This window comes from Loxodonta africana, chromosome 1 (genome assembly GCF_030014295.1).
Source record: "Loxodonta africana isolate mLoxAfr1 chromosome 1, mLoxAfr1.hap2, whole genome shotgun sequence".
Classification (NCBI taxonomy): domain Eukaryota; kingdom Metazoa; phylum Chordata; class Mammalia; order Proboscidea; family Elephantidae; genus Loxodonta; species Loxodonta africana.
This window is the reverse complement of record NC_087342.1, coordinates 237,637,968-237,655,192: the sequence shown is the minus strand read 5'-3', so window position 1 is coordinate 237,655,192 and position 17,225 is coordinate 237,637,968. Positions and strand designations below refer to the sequence as shown.

At 43.1% G+C, this 17,225-nt stretch overlaps 1 long non-coding RNA gene across 2 annotated transcripts; it reads left to right on the top strand.

Annotated features, from left to right (window-relative positions):
- The first annotated feature begins 39 nt into the window (after positions 1–39).
- On the top strand, positions 40–17,025 carry LOC111753132 (uncharacterized). Of its 2 annotated transcripts, none has more exons than XR_010323262.1 (3): positions 40–2,017; positions 2,211–2,277; positions 11,601–17,025. It is a non-coding gene; the product is annotated as an uncharacterized LOC111753132 (long non-coding RNA). The 2 variants fall into 2 exon arrangements; XR_002787984.2 differs by lacking the exon at positions 11,601–17,025 and adding an exon at positions 2,405–11,594.
- The last annotated feature ends 200 nt before the right edge of the window (positions 17,026–17,225 follow it).

The following is a 17,225-nucleotide window of genomic DNA, read 5'->3' as shown; positions in this document are numbered from 1 at the left end:
GGGCGTCGGCCGCACCTCCCGCCCGCGCTCCGTACGCTCTCGGGCTGGCTTTCCCGCGCCCGTGCGCCGTCTGCGTGAACGTCACAAGCACCGGCGCTGACGTTGTGCGCTGGTGCACGTGTGCCGTTTTTCCCTGCGCCTTCGCGTCCGGTTGTGGAGAAGCCAGTCCGAGGAGCTGCTGCGGGGCGGGGTGCTCCGGGGAGACCGTGACGTGTGCGGCTCGCGCTCCGCCGGTGCAGCCGGGGCGGGAAGCTGCGCTAACAGGACACGCGCGGAGAGCGGGAAGCGGCTCCGCTGAGGCACGTGCTTGGAGGGTGTGTAACTTTGAACACACTGCCGTGTCGTCCTTTACATTTCTCCGTGTGTTTGAACGGTTTCGCAGTAAAACGTTGGGGAAGGAGAAGGAATCCAAGATGACCGACAAGCAGCGGGACTTCGACGGTAGTATGTGTAAGAGTCCCTAGGAAGCGCGTGAGAAAAAATGCAGGTGCTGCGTCTCCACCCCCAGGTGTTCTCACTCACGGCGTCTGGGGAGAGTCTTAGGAATCTTCTTTTCCACAGGTGGCCCGTGTGATTCTAACGCAGGTGGTCTGTAGATTCTCATTGGAGATACAAATACTCCTCTCTCTATGTGCTGGGGGTTTTTTCCAATACATCCCCTGTACCAAAATCCGCGGATGCTCAATTCCCTTCCATAAGATGGCATAGTACTTGCATATAACCTATATGTAGGTTCTCCCACATACTTTAAATCATCTGTAGATTACTTATAATACTTAATTAAAATGTAAATATTATGTAATTGTTGTACTGTATTATTTGCGGACTAACGATAAGAAAAAAAAGGTTTTCCCCCCACCCCCGAATATTCTCGATCCATGGTTCGTTGGATCTGCAGGTGTGCAACCCACGGATAAAGAGGGCCAACTGTAGTATAAAGTAAAAAAGTAAAAGTTGAGATTTCTACTTTCTTTTATTTCTCCTTCCTCCCGTACTAATATTGTTACATTTATTCTTATTTCTATGCTATCAAAAATTTGCATTCTCTTCTATCATTAGTAATGACGGCTCACCCAATAAGCCAGGTAGGCATGGGCTTACTTGTGCTTACTTACTAATCTGTAGTACACTACAAATTAGTAAGTAAACACAGTTAAGTCCGTACCTACCTGGTTTATTGGTTAATCTGCCCTGATCATTATAATTAAATATGTCTAGCTTTGTCCATGGATTGGAAACCAATCAACAGCATTCACAGTGTTAGGGGTGAGACAGACCTGTTGGGTATAGTCTATGTGCCCTTGAACTGAACATTTTACTCAAACTGGTTCAACTTCGAAGTCCAGCAGCTGAGAGTATTTGCCTGCTGGAATTCATGAACCCTTCCATATTTTTGGAGCCCTTTTGGTGCAGTGGTTGAGAGCTTGGCTACTAACCAGCAGGTCAACAGTTCTGATTTACCAGCTGCTCCTTGAAAACCCTATGGGGATGTTCTACTCTATCCTATAGGGTTACTGTGAGTTGAAATCAGCTCAATGGCACCGGGTTTCGTTTTTCGGTTTGGGCTCTCTCTGGCCACCAGAGCCTGCTCTGCCTGTGTACAGGAAAGGCCTGAGATGCCAGGAAATTGACACCTTCTGGGAGTGCCCTCAGCTGGACAGATAAAAGCCCCAACACCCTTACCCGTGGGGGCAGGGAGGTAACCTAAGGTGAGTTCTACGCAGACTTCCAGTGTGTCTGGTTTCAGGTCCAGTTAAATAGAAACCAGCTTGCTGGCACACATGGTATTACCTTCCATTCCTTCCTTGGCCCATTTCCCCATTCCCTACAAGTGTTTCCTGGGATCACCTTCCACGCAAATAATTTGCACTCAAATCCTTATCTCTGGGTCTGTTTCTAGGAAACTCAAACTAAGACAGTTACACCAGATTTGGGCGCACTAAGCGAATGCTAGGATTTGGATCCTGGAATTGAGTTACTCTCCAGCCAGGTGGCAACAAGGACCCCATTGTTAGTGGTAAGTGCGGTGGTGGTGATAGTCACAGCATGGTTTAGCAGTTACAATTATGAGAAATTTCACCTGTGTTGTCTTCAAATGGGAACACAGGTGGAAGGGGAGGTATTGACTTATGCGATATCTATAGCATTTGAGAGAAGTGGGAAAAAGTAATTTTAAAGACTGTTTTTTTTTTTTTTTTATGACACCAAAGTGCTGAAGAAATGACAGACACAAGTCAGCCAACTATCGGTGTGCGGCAGAACGTGGGAGCCATTTTTGTAAGCCAGAAACTCCCCTGATGTTATTGGTAGCTTGCAGTCAGCTATGGTGGGAGTGTTACACTGTGGAAATAGGCAAATACTGTAAACCAGGACTTGATTGCTTTTTTTTTTTTTTTTTTTACAGACAGCGAATTGTTAAACATTTAGCAGCACTCCACTGTATTCCCTAGGCTTCCTGAATCTGAGGGTTTATACTGTTAATTCTCAAAGTCTCTAGACCTTTCTAAGCCTCAGTTTCCTCAGCTGTGAAATATATAACCTGTCTCTCAGAGTTTTGTAGAATAAATGAGATGGTTTGTTGGAAATCACACCTATTTCTCGATACCAGGAAAGAATTCATTAAGAAGGCAGTTTTGGCCTTGAGGAGAATAATTAAGTCAGACTGATGTAAGAGAAGGAAGTCATTCTAAACATAAGGGCCAACATGAATAAAAGAAAAGGGACTGGAAAGTACTGCTTGGGTTGACAGACACGGGATCTAATCTGATGAGAATTTGGGCACATGAGAGAAAACGGTGACCAATAGACCTGGGAGATAAGAAGAAACTCAGTGAGTAAGTGGACTTTAATGAAGGGCGTGGTATCCTCATAAGGACATCATGGTTGCTAAAGTAGAACCCTGTTGCAGTCATGTTGATTCTAACTCATGGCGACTCCATGTGTTACAGAGAACTTCTCCATCGAGTCTTCTTCGTTGCAGTCTTTATGGAAGTAGATCACTAAGTCTGTCTTCCATAGCGCGGCTGAATGGGCTCAAACTGCCAAATTTTAGGTTACTAGTCAATTGTAAACTCTTTGTGCTACCCAGGGACCTTTGGTAAAGTGGAGGGTCAGCGAAAACAAGGGCAACCCTCAATGAGATGGATTGACACAACAGTCAAAACAATGGACTCAAACATCCCAATGGTCATGAAGATGGCGTAGGACCAGGTAGTGGTCTGTTATGCAGGCATACGTCAGAGATATCGCAGGTTCAGTTCCAGACCACCGCACTAAAGTGAATACTACAATAAATGCAGCCACATGAATTTTTTGGTTCCCAGTGCATTTAAAATTTACATTTATGCTGTGCTGTAGTGTAATTAAAGGAACACTGGTTGCACAGTGGTTAGAGCAATGGCCTGCTAACTAAAAGGTTGACAGTTCAAAAACACCAGCCGCTTCATGGGAGAAAAATGTGGCTGTCTGCTCCCAAAGAAATTTACAGTCTTGGCAACCTGATGGGGTCACTGTGGGTGAGAATCTACTCAAGGGCAGTAGGTTGGTTTGTTTGTTTTTGGTAGTCTATTATAGCATCTGGTCTAAAAAACAATGTACATGCCTTATTTAAAACATGCTTTATTGCTAAAAAATGCTAACTGTCATCTGAGCCTTGAGCGAGCTGTAATCCTTTTGCTGGTGGAGGGTCTTGCCCCGGTGTTGATGGCTGCTGACTGATCAGGGTGGTGATTGCTGAAGGTTGGGGTGGCCGTGGCAATTTCTTAAAGTAAGACAAGAGTGAAGTTTGCTGCATCCACTGACTTCCTTTCATGAAAGATTTCTCTGGAGCACGCAATGCTGTTTGATAGCATTTTACCCACAGTAGAACTTCTTTCAAAATTGAGGTCAGTCCTCTCAAACCCTGGCTACTGCTTTATCGACTAAGTTTATGTAATATTCTAAATCCTTTGCTGTCATTTCAACAATGTTACAGCATCTTCACCAGAAGTAGATTCCATGTCAAGAAACCACTTTCTTTGCTAATCATAAGAAGCAACTCCTCATCTGTTAAAGTTTTATCGTTGGATTGCAGCAATTCAGTCACAGCTCCAGGCTCCACTTCTAATTCTAGTTCTCTTGCTGTTTCCACCACATCTGCAGTTACTTCCTCCACTGAAATCTTGAACCTCACAAAGTTCTCCATGAGAATTGGAATCAGCGTCTTCCAAACTCCTGTTAATGTTGATTTTTTGACCTCCTTCCATGAATCACAAATGTTCTTAATGGCACCTAGAATGGAAATTCTTTCCAGAAGGTTTTCAGTTTACTTTGCCCAGATCCATCAGAGGAATCACCATCTATGGCAGCTGTAGCCTTACAAAATGTATTTCTTAAATTATAAGACTTGAAAGTCAAAATTACTCCTTGATCCTTGGGCTGCAAAATAGATGTTGTGTTAGCAGGTATGAAAACATTAATCTCCTTGTACATCTCCATCAAAGCTCTTGGGTGACCACTTGTATTGTCAATGAGCAGTAGTATTTTGAAAGGAATCTTTTTGTTTCTGAGCAGTAGGTCTCAACAGTGGGCTTAAAATATTCAGTGAACTGTTATAAAAACAATATTGTCATCTAGACTTTGTCGTTCCATTTATAGAGCACAGGTAGTACATTTAGCATAGTTCTTAAGGGCCCTAGGATTTTGGGAATGGTAAATGAGCACTGGCTTCAACTTTAAATTCACCAGCTACTTTAAAGTCACCAGCTGCATTAGTCCCTAAAAAGAGTCAGCCTGTCCTTTGAAGCCAGGCATGCACTTCTCCTCTCCATGGAAATCCTAGATGGCAATGTTTTCCAGTAGAAGCCTGTTTCCTCTACATTGAAAATCTCTCGTTGAGTGTAGCCGTCTTCATCAGTTATCTCAGCCAGGTCTTCTGGATCACGCACTGCAGCTTCCAACCGACACTTGCTACTTCACGTTGCATTTGTATGTTATGGAGATGGCTTCTCTCCTTAAACCTCATGATCCAACCTCTGCTAGCTTCAAATTTTCCTTCTGCAGCTTCCTTGCCTCTCACGGTCTTCATAGAATTGAAGAGAGTTAGGGCCTTGCTCTGGATTAGGTTTTGCCTTAAGGGAATGTTGTGGCTGGTTTGATCTTCTGTCCAGACCACTAAAACTTTCTCCACGTCAGCAATAAGGCTGTTTCGCCTTCTTATCATTAGTGTGTTCACTGGAGTAGCAATTTTAATTTCCTTCTAGAACTTTTCTTTGCATTCATAGATTAGCTGTTTGGTGCAAGAGTCCTAGCTTTTGGCCTGTCCCGGCTTTCAACATGCGTTCCTTACTGAGCTTAACCATTCCTAGCTTTTGATTTAAAGTGAGAGACTTGTGACTCTTCCTTTCCCTTGAACATTTAGAGGCTGTTAATTGGCTTAATTTCAATATCGTCTTGTCTCAGGATAAGGAGGCCCAAGGAGAAAGAGGGAAACAGGGGGAATGGCCAGTTGTTGGAGCAGTCAGAACACACCAACATTTACCAATTAAGTTTGCTGTCTTATATGGGTATGGTTTGTGGCACCCCAAAACAATATCAATAGTAACATCAAAGATCACTGATCACAGATCATCATAACGTATATAGTAATAATTTTAAAAGTTTGAAATACCAGAACAATTACCAAAATGTGACGCAGAGACATGAAGTTAGCAAGTTCTGTTGGAAAAATGGCACCAATGGACTTGCTCAAAGCAGGGTTGCCACAAACCTTCAATTTGTGAAAAATGCAGTATCTGTCAAGTGCAATAAAACAAAGTATGCCTTGTCTTAGTTATCTAGTATTGCTATAACAGAAATACCATAAGTAAATGGGTTCAACAAACAAGGTTATTCTCTCTCAGTCTAGGAGCTAGAAGTCCAGGTTCAGGATGTAAGCTCCAGGAGAAGGATTTCTCTGTCAATTCTGGAGGAAGGTCCTTGTCATCAATCTTCCCTTGGATTAGGAGCTTTTCCGTGCAGGAACCCCAGGGTCCAAAGGACACACTCTGTTCCTGGTCCTACTTTTTTTGTGGTATGAGGTCCCCCTGTCTCTCTACGTCTGTCTTTTATCTCTTACAAGATAAAATGTGATACAGGCCACATCCCAGGGAAACTCCCTTTACATTGGATCAGGGATGTGACCTGAGTAAGGGTGTTACATCCTACCCTAATCCTCTTTAACCTCATCAACCACAGGGAGAGATTAGGATTTACAACACATAGGAAAATTACATCAATCACAAAATGGAGGACAACTGTACAGTATTGAGAATCCTGACCTAACCAAGTTGAGAGATATTTTGGGGGGATAAAATTCAATGCTTGACATTCCTGTACATAAGATCCCCATGAGTTTGAGCTGACTAGATGGCACCAAACAACAATCACAACAATCAAGGGAAGACAAAGAGAAAAATGTCTTAGGTGGGGGAGAAAACACGTCAGGAGGCGGGAAAGCTTGACCCACTGGGAATGAGAACAACGTCAGTATCGTTGGTGGAAATCAGCAGGCGTGGGGTATGACGCATTAATCAGACGTGTGACGTGTGACAAGTTGAGGTGACCGCTGAATCTCTAGGTTTGGACTTCCAAAGGACGGTTCGAAATCCATCTTTTCAACGCTTTGTATCGATCGAATACATACTGTGTCCTAGGCTTGAAATTAGGTGGTCAGTAGAGAGAGACAAGACCTAGTTCCAAGGATTAAGGAGCTCAACAGTCCCAGGTTCAGACAGAACATACGACAAAAGGGAAGACTCAGGATGAGCTTCTCTGAGATGGTGAAGGAAGAAGAGGGACAAGGGAGCATATTTAAGTCCCCGAGGGCTGCCGCACAAAATACCACGAAGTAGGTGGCTTATGAGGAAGGCGTCTATTGTCTCGCGGCTCTGGAGGCCGGGAGTCTGAGTTAAGGGTGTCAGCAGGACCGTGCTCCCTCTGAGGGCTCTTGTCTCTTCCAGGTGGTCAAATTTAAATTAATCTAGACATATGTAAAAAAGTATATGATAACATTTGTCCTTGGCTTGTAGCCGCATCACCCCACTCCCTTCCTCCATCATCACATGGCCATCTTCCCTCTGTCTGGCTCTCTGTGTCTCTTCCCCTCTTGTACAAGGACATCACTCAGACGGGATGGGGACCCACCCGGGTCTAGTATGACCTCATGTTAACTAGTAACACCTTCAGTGACCCAATTTCCACACAAGGTCATGTTCACAGGTACCAGGGTTAGGACATTAATATTTCTTTTCCGAGGGGGAAACAGTTCAGTCCATAACAGATGGCTTCACCAAGGAGGTGACGATGTCAGACACAAACACCTGTTACGCTAGAGGGTTTCCTGCCCGTGGAGAGAGTGAGGACATTCCACGCAGAGGGACCAGCACGTGAGGATGCAAAGGCCAAGAGGCTCAGGGAGTTGGCTCTGTGCAGAGGACGGCGAGTGCTGTGTGAGACTGGGGACAGTGCAGGGACCTGGTCACCAAGGACTTATCTACCGGTGTGATGAACATGAATTTTATCCTGAAGGCCAAGAGGCTCAGGGAGTTGGCTCTGTGCAGAGAAGGGCAAGTGCTGTGTGAGCCTGGGGACAGTGCAGGGACCTGGTCACCAAGGACTTATCTACCAGTGTGATGTACCTGAATTTTATCCTGAAGGCCAAGAGGCTCAGGGAGTTGGCTCTGTGCAGAGGACGGCGAGTGCTGTGTGAGCCTGGGGACAGTGCAGGGGCCTGATCCCCAAGGACTTATCTACCGGTGTGATGAACCTGAATTTTATCCTGAAGGCCAAGAGGCTCAGGGAGTTGGCTCTGTGCAGAGGACGGCGAGTGCTGTGTGAGCCTGGGGACAGTGCAGGGGCCTGATCCCCAAGGACTTATCTACCGGTGTGATGGACCTGAATTTTATCCTGAAGGTAGTAAATGTTGTTGTTGATTGTTAGTTGCCGTGGTGTCGATTCCGACTCCAGCAACCCCGTGTGTGCGGAGCGGAACTGCTCCCTAGGGGTTTTTGAGGCTGCAGCCTTTTGGAAGCGGATTACCAGGCCTCTGGGTGGGTTTGAACAGCCAACCTTTTGGTTAGTAGTCCAGTGCTTAACCATTTGTACCACCAGGAACTCCCAAAGTCAGTAAATAGTGTACTAAAAATAACTTTAAAAAGGAATACAGCATTAGCTCATCGGATATTAGAGTGGTCTGGGCGGGGGGGAACAGATTGGTTATGGTGACAGGAAGACAAGGAAGCTGTTCCCATAGTCCAGGTGAGAGTTTAGAAGGGCCCAAGCTAAAGGTGGAGAAGTGCAGATGGAGAGAAGAGGATGGATTTTACTGAGGTAAGTAGGTTACAATAACTTAAAACCTAGGTGCCAACCAGTCAACTCTGACTCGTGGCGACCCCACGTGTGTAAATGTAGAACAACTCTGACTCGTGGCGACCCCACGTGTGTAAATGTAGAACAACTCTGACTCGTGGCGACCCCACGTGTGTAAATGTAGAGCAACTCTGACTCGTGGCGACCCCACGTGTGTAAATGTAGAACTGTGCTCCGTAGGGTTTTCAATGGCTGATTTTTTTAGAAGTAGATCGCCAGGTCCTTTGAAGCACCTCTGGGTGGACTCGAACCACCAACTCTTTGGTGAGCAGCCAAGCACATTAACCGATGGCACCACCCAAAGACTGCTTACAGTGACTTAGAGTCTCTAAATAAATAAGTCTTACAAGAAGAAATCCAGGAGCACGTAATAGGAAAAAAGCCTTCTGACCTCCCACTTGCATATCCTTAGAATAGAAAGTCCCTAATTTTTTGGTATTAAAAACTAAAAATGTGTATTGTATCATGGAGATCATCTATTAGTCTGTGCTCAGTAATTTTAGTGATTTCTCACTTGAGGTCAGCCATCCTGTTTTTGCAATAATTGGCATAGTTTAGTTGGTGGTGTTGTTGCTAGGTGCCATCGAGTCTGTTCTAATTCCTGGCAACCCTTTGTATAACAGAAACACTGCCCGGTCCTGCACCATCCTCACAATTGTTGTTATGCCTGAGCGCATTGTTGAAGCTACTGTGTCAGTTCAGCTCACTGAGGGTTTTCCTCTCTTCTCTGATGCTCCAGTTTACCAAGCATGATGTCCTTCTTGGTTAAAGCAATTGACTGCTAACCAAAATGTTGGTGGTTCAAAACCACCAGAGGCTCTGTGGGAGAAAGATGTGGCAGTCAGCCTCTGTAGAGGTTGATAGCTTTGGAAACCTTATGGGGCCGCTATGAATTGGAATTGACTGGACAGCAGTGGGTTTGGTTTTTGGTGGGATTTCCTTTTCTAGGGACTGGCCCCTCCTGATAACACGTCCGAAGTATGTGAGACATGCTCGCCTAAGTCTCATCATCACCACTTCTAAGGAGTATTCTGGCTGTACTTTTTCTAAGGCGGATTTGTTTGTTCTTCTGGCAGTCCATGGTATATTCAATATTTGTCCCCAATACTGTAATTCAGAGACATCAATTCTTCTCTGGTCTTCCTTATTCACCATCCAGTTTTTGCACTGGACAATGAATAAGTGCAAAGGGCTCCTTTGCACGGGTTCGAATCCTCTTTCCAGTTATGTTGCCCTCTGTGCTTTGGTCTTCCCGGTCCTAAAGTGGTGATGAGAACATGTATGTGTGTGAGTGCGACTCTATGTGACGGTTGCTAGATAGCATTTAATTCTTAAACAGAAAGTGTGATAAAATACTGTCATTAGTGTTTGCATATGTAGCCCCATTTAAATTTTTCTGGGATGCTCCAAGCTAGTTGATGTTTCTTTAACCCCATTTTATAGATGAGACAACTGATGCTCCCAGAAGATAGGTAGTTTGCCTACAGTCACATGGCTACAGCTAAGATTAAACACCCACATCCATTTGGTTCACTGTATTTTGTTTCCCCCCGATATTTGTAGAATACACTTTAATTAAACCAAATACAGTAGAAAAGCTAATTAAATGGAGGAAGTGTGGAATATGACTCACAGAGCTAGAAAAAACTGACTCCCAAAGACAGATTCAAAGACAAAGCCAGCTTGGCTAACGGACGCCACCAGGGGGCAGTGTGCACCAGGCCAACCAGCAGAGGGCGGCTTCATTATTGTTCATTTGCCGCTCAGACAAAGAAGTAATGCAAAGGGTGGGGGGGAATGCTGTCAGTTAATGGATTCTCCATGTAACTCATTTCCATTTAACTCACGCCTTTTAATTAGACGTTCCTCGCAGCTGAGAACAGTATGAAAGCAGTTTTCTTCTACTCTACTACTTCTCTGGGGTTTTTCTTAATTATGCTTTATGCCAGCTGGGTCTCTTTGTAAATTTAATCACCTGGTTGCTAACTGCATTTCTGTGCACAATAGATTGGTACGAAAGCCGTCCCTACAGCACTATGGCAGTATATGGTCCACTTAAGCCGTGGAAAGGCAGTTTCTATTTTTTTCTTTATTATTTGGCTTTACACTGACTAGGCCCCTCACAAATCTGATGATCACATTGCGAAATGCATTCTGTGAACAACTGATTGATAGGAAAGCCATCGCAGCAGCACCTTGGTGGTGTATGCTACGTTCAAACCCTGGAAATGCAAATCCTCAGTGTTTTAAAAGCTGTATACCACTCATATTTGAAGGATTAAAATCTTTTTTTAGTTATTTGAAATTGGTATTAACCCACTATTTTAATCCATTACTTAAATATCTTTGACATTCAACCTCATAAATTGGCAAATATGTTAAGACTGAGATAATTAAAGCCATTAGATGCCAATACTATTTTAGTACGAAAAAAAATGGATGTGAATTAATTCCCTAAAACCTGGGTAAAATAGAAAAATGGACTGATTTACGTTATTGTTGAATCTAAAAAACTCACGAGATAAACACAAAAATGCACACAACGCACAAAGATTGGGATGTGGTCATTGAAAAAACTTTTGTTGTTGTTGTTGTTAGGTGCCACGAAGTCAGTTCCAACTCATCACAATCGTACATACCATGGAACAAAACACTGCCTGTTCCTGCACCATCCTCACAATCGTTGTCACGCTTGAGCCCATTGTTGCAGCCACTGTGTCAGTCCATCTCGTTGAGGGTCTTGCTTTTATTCACTGTCCCTCTAAAGAAAGCCTTAGTCTCTTAAAATGTCTTTTGTGTATATGTGTAAATGTCCATATATCGACTCCCTGTGTTTTTATTTTGACTTTTCTGTACCAGTGACTCTACCACTGTAGTTCTCGATAAGGGTGACTTTGTCCCCTCAGTGGGCTTTCAGGGTGGCAGAGAGGAAGCAAATGTTAGGCAGAGGCCAGAGATGTGGCTAAACATTCCACATTACCAAGACAACGTCCTAAGCAAAATGATCAGGCCCCAAAATTCAGTAGTGTCTGGGTTGAGAAACCATGCTCTAGCACTGTGCCCTGATTACGAATGGGGTTATGTAAGTACAAGCTGTCAACTCTGTGTCCCACTTTTAGTGTTTTGGTCCAAGATGAATTCCCTCCACCTTCCTATATGTCTCCTCTTTCTCACCTGATCAGCTGACTGGGAGCTCTTGTTGTTGTTGTTCTTAGGTATCAGATTGGCTCCGACACACACTGTGGACATGTTATCTAGAGGAACCAGTCCCTGGAGAAGGACATCATGCTTGGTAACGCAGAGGATCAGTGAAAAAGAAGAAGACCCTCAAGGAGATGGACTGACACAGCGGCTGCAACAATGGGCTCAGGCATGACGATTTTGAGAATGGCACAGGACTGGGCAGCGTTTTGTTCTGTTGTACATAGGGTTGCTGTGAGTTGGAACTGACTCGACGGCACCTGACAACACAACACGGCAAACCTGATTATCATTTTGATATAATATTTGATAGCATACAAAAATGTGTAACATATATATAAGCTATAAAGCATAATAAAAATAATGAACTTTTGTGAACCTACCCCCGAACGTAAGGACAAGATCGATGTCATTCCTACCAACTACCTGTGGCCTCTCCCTGTATCCCATCCCCTTTTCCCCATCATTGTTGTTGCAGCCACTGTGTCAGTCCATCTCATTGAGGGTCTTCCTCTCTTCTACTGACCCTCTATTTTACCAATCATGATGTCCTTCCCCAGGGACTGATCCCTACTGATAATACGTCCAAAGTACATGAACTGCAGTCTCACCATCCTTGTTTCTAAGGAGCGTTCTGGCTGTACTTCTTCTGAGACACATTTGTTCGTTCTTCTGGCAGTCCGTGGTATATTCAGTATTCTTCACCAGCACCATTCAGAGGTTTCAGTTCTTCCTCAGTCTTCCTTATTCATCGTCCAGCTTTTGCATGCATGTGAGACAACTGAAAATGCCATGGCTGGGAGGTGGGGCCAAGACGGTGGAGTAGTCAGATGCTTCCTATGGTCCCTCTTACAACAAAGACCCGAAAAAACAAGTGAATCGATTATATATGACACTGTAGGAGCCCTGAACATCAAAGACAAAGCTGAGGAGTTAGACCGAGCAGCAGGGGGAGGGGGAGACAGTTCAGAAGCAGTGAGGATTTGCCAGACCTGACCTGCCTGGGCACCCTGTAGGCTGGGTCGTTTGGCGCACGTGAGCTGAAGCAGGCAGTAGCACATGGAACGCATATTCCACATTGGGAGAAACTGAGTGACGGAGAGTCTGCTCAAGACTCTGGAGCCAGGGGAAGTGGCGCCGGATGTGCAAAAGCTACGTGCAAGCGTCTAACCTACCACACAGGATCCAGATAACCTTCCCTGTATGGGAAGTGCCTCTCTTCCCCTCACTCACCCCCTCCCCACTCTACTCCAGCCCCAGTCCAGCAGTGTTCAGCAGTTGCCACACCCTCTAGGCCAGAAGTAGGGCCTGTCTCATGCCCAAGCCAGCCTCCCAGCTTTGGGGAGGGAACAAATAAACAAATGAACGAATAAGAAAAAAGAAGCTGCCAGCTCCTCTAAGCCAGGAACTCAGGGCAGGCACAGCACTTTTGCCAAGGCACAGGCGTAAGGAGTCCACAGACTTTAAATGCCTCTCACCCCTGCCTAGACCCATGTGGACGCATTTAACAGCATAAGCCTTCTTCAGCATAGTACAGCAGGGTACATACCTGAAGCTTGTTTTCAACTGCAGCAGCTAAGGGGGAGTGGCAGATTCATGACATTTGACACTGTCTTGCCCATTAGGGTCCTCACCTAACCACATAAGGGGCTTGAGGACTGCTGGCTCCATGCACTTCACCTAGCCACCCACAACAGGAGTCCGAGAATAAGTGATGCTTCCTAGTCATTACAGCCAACAGCATTGGGTGCCCAAAGTCCAGCTGCAAAACCCACCCACCTACACACACTCGGGGACAGGGACACACCTTCCACCTAGGCACTCAGGGACAGCTGTCAGCCCTCTACCTTGCTCAGCACGTGACCCCCTACTGTAGCCAGATACCTCTATCTGCTCCAATCACACCTATGTAGCTCTGCCCATCTAGGGCTGTAGGTGAGAGCCTGTACCACACATTCAGTGACCAATGACCTGGACACCTGAGCTGAATCCACACAAGAAAAGTAAACAGACTCCCGGGCGTATACACCTAGTAGCAGCTCTAACCACCTGGTGACGAGATGTGAGAGCTTTAAAGATGCCAGTAATCAAAGTAGCTCACACACCCACCCTATTTGGGCATACCAAGACAAAGCAAAACAAGAAACCAGGACACGGTAAGTAAACATAAAATAAATAAAGGTAATAACTTATTGATGGCTCAGAGACAACAGTCAATATCAAAACACATAAAGAGGCAGACCATGGTGGCTCCAGCAAGCAACCAAAACAAAGAACCAGGAAACCACCCAAAGGAAGAGAAGATTTTGGAATTACCAGAGGTAGAATTCAAAAGATTAATATACAGAGCTCTTCAAGAGATCAAGAAGGACATCAGGCAAAATGCAGAACAAGCCAAGGAACACAAAGACAAAGCAATAGAGGAATTTAGGAAAGCTCTACAAGAGCAGAATGACAAATTTAACAGGCGGCTAGAATCCATAGAGACAGCAAATAGAAATCCAAAAGATAAGGAATAAAACTTAAGAATTAGACAACTCAATAGAAAGCCAGAGGAGCAGAATTGAGGAATTGGAAGGCAGAATTAGCAAGATTGAAGATAAAGCACTTGGCACCAATATATTTGAAGAAAAATCAGGTAAAAGAATTTAGAAAAATGAAGAAATCTTAAGAATCGTGGGACTCTATCAAGAGAAATAACCTATGAGTGACTGGAGTACCAGAACAGGGAGGGATAACAGAAAATACAGAGAATTGTTGAAGATTTGTTGGCAGAAAACTTTCTTGATATCGTGAAAGATGAGAAGATTTCTATCCAAGAAGCTCATCGAACTCCACACAGGGTAGGTCCTAAAAGAAAGACACCAAGACATATAATCAAACTTGCAAACCAAAGACAGAATTTTAAGAGTGTCTAGGGATAAACAAAAGAGAGTCAATAAGACTAAGCTCTGACTACTCGGCAGAAACCATGCAGGCAAGAAGGTAATGGTATATAAAGCCTTGAAGGAAAAAAACTGCTAGCCAAGAATTACATTTCCAGCAAAACTGTCTCTCAAATATGACAGCAAAACTAGGGCATTTCCAGATAAACAAAAGTTAAAGGAATTTGTAAAAGCCAAACCAAAATTACAAGAAATACTAAAGGAAGTCCTTCGGCTAGAGAATCAATAATATCAGATAACAACCCAAGACTAGAACACAGGACAGAACAGCCAGATATCAACCTAGATAGGGAAGTCACAGAAATCAGTCAAAGCTAAAACACTGAAAATAAGGAAACAGAGATGTCAACATGTAAAAGATGAGAACATTTTTAAAAAAAGAAAAGAGGAACTAAGTAGTGTGGTCATAGAACTTTCATATGGAAAGGAAGTTAAGGCAATATCAAGAAATAAAAGATTCATTTAAACTTAGACAAATAGAGGTAAATTTTAAGGTAAGCGCAAAGGAAACTAACAATCCTACACATCCAGATAAAAAACAAGAAAAACATGAAGACTCAGCAAATACAAAATCAAGAACAATGAAAATACATAAAGAAAAAAACTCAGCGTAGAAAATTAAAGGGAACAAAGACACTGTCAACACCACAAAAAAAAAAAATCAAAATGACAGCACTAAACTCATACCTATCAATAATTACACAATGTAAATGAACTAACCGTACCGAAAAGAGACAGACAGTAGCAGAGTGGATAAAAAAACACTATGCATCTCTTTGCTGCCTACAAGAGACACAACTTAGACTCAAACACACAAAATGAACTAAAACTCAAAGTACGGAAAAAATATATCAGGCAAACAGCAATCAAAAAAAGAGCAGACCTGGCAATATTAATCTCTGACAAAATAGACTTTTAAGAAAAACCCACCACAAAGAATAAAAAAGGACACTATATAATGATTAAAGGATCAGTACACCATGAGGACATAACCGTAATAAATATTTATGCACCCAATGACAGGTCTCCAAAATACATAAAACAAATTCTAACAGCACTGAAAAGAGAAATAGCTCCACAATAATAGTAGGAGACTTCAACACACCACTTTCGGTGAAGGACAGAACATCCAGAAAAAAGCTCAACAAAGACACGCAAGATCTAAATGGCTCAATCAACCAACTCGATCTCATAGACATATACTGAACACTCCACCCAACAGCAGCCAAGTATGCTTTCTTTTCCAGCACACATGGAACATACTCGAGAATAGACCATGTATTAGGCCACAAAACAAGCCTTAGCAGAATCCAAAACATCAAAACACTACAAAGTATCTTTTCTGACCATAAAGCCATAAAAGTAGAAATCAATAACAGAAAAAGCAAGGGAAAAAAAATCAAGTACATGGAAACTGAGCAACACCTTGCTCAGAAACTACCGAATTATAGAAGAAATCAGGGACGGTATAAATAAATTCATAGACTCAAATGAGGACAAAAACACATCCTACCAGAACCTTTGGGACACAACAAAAGCAGTACTCAGAGGTCAATTTATAACAATAAATGCACACATCCAAAAAGAAGAAATGGCCAAAATCAAAACATTAACCCTACAATTCAAACAAGTAGAAAGGGAACAGCAAAAGAAGCCCACTGGCACCAGAAGAATGGAAATAATAAAGATTAGAGCAGAATTAAATGAAATAGAGAACAGAAGAATAACTGACAGAGCTAACAAGACCAAAAGCTGGTTTTTTGAAGAGTTCAACAACATCAATAAGTCATTGGTCAAACTGACAAAAGCAAAACATGAGAAGCAAATAACCTGCATAAGAAATGAGATGGGTGATATCACAGCAGGCCCAACTGAAATTAAAAGAATCATAATACAATACTATGAAAAATTATACTCCAACAAATTTGAAAACCTAGAGGACATGGACACATTTCTAGTAACACACTACCTACCTAAACTAACACAAACCGAGGTAGAAATACTAAATAAACCTATAACAAAATAAGAGATTGGAGAGGTAATTAAAACAAAACAAAACTTCAAACAGGCAGAAAAAGAGCCCTGATCCTGACAGCTTCACTGGAGAATTCTACCAGACTTTCAGAGAAGAATTAATACTCGTACTATTAAAGGTATTTCAGAGCATAGAAAACGATGGAATAGTCCTGAACTCATTCTATGAAGCCAGCATAACCCTGATGCCAAAACCAAGTAAAGACACACACAAAAAGAAAATTACAGGCCAGTATCCCTTATGAGCATAGAAGTAAAAATCCTCAACAAAATTCAAGCCAATAGAATTCAACAATATATCAGAAAAATAATTCACCTTGACCAAATGAGATGCATACCAGGTATGCAGGGATGGTTCAACATTAGAAAAACAATCAATGTAATCCATCACATAAGTAAAACAAAAAATAAGAACCACCTGATTTTATCAATCAGTGGACAAAAGGCATTTGACAAAGTCCAACACCCATTCATGATAAAAGCTCTCAGCAAAATAGGAGTAGAAGGAAAATTCCTCGACATAGTAAAGGGCATTTATACAAAGCCAATAGCTAACATCATCCTAAATGGAGAAAGTCTGAAAGCATTCGCCTTGACAACCAGAACCAGACAAGGATGACCTTTATCATCACTTTTATTCAACATTGTGCTGGAGGTCCT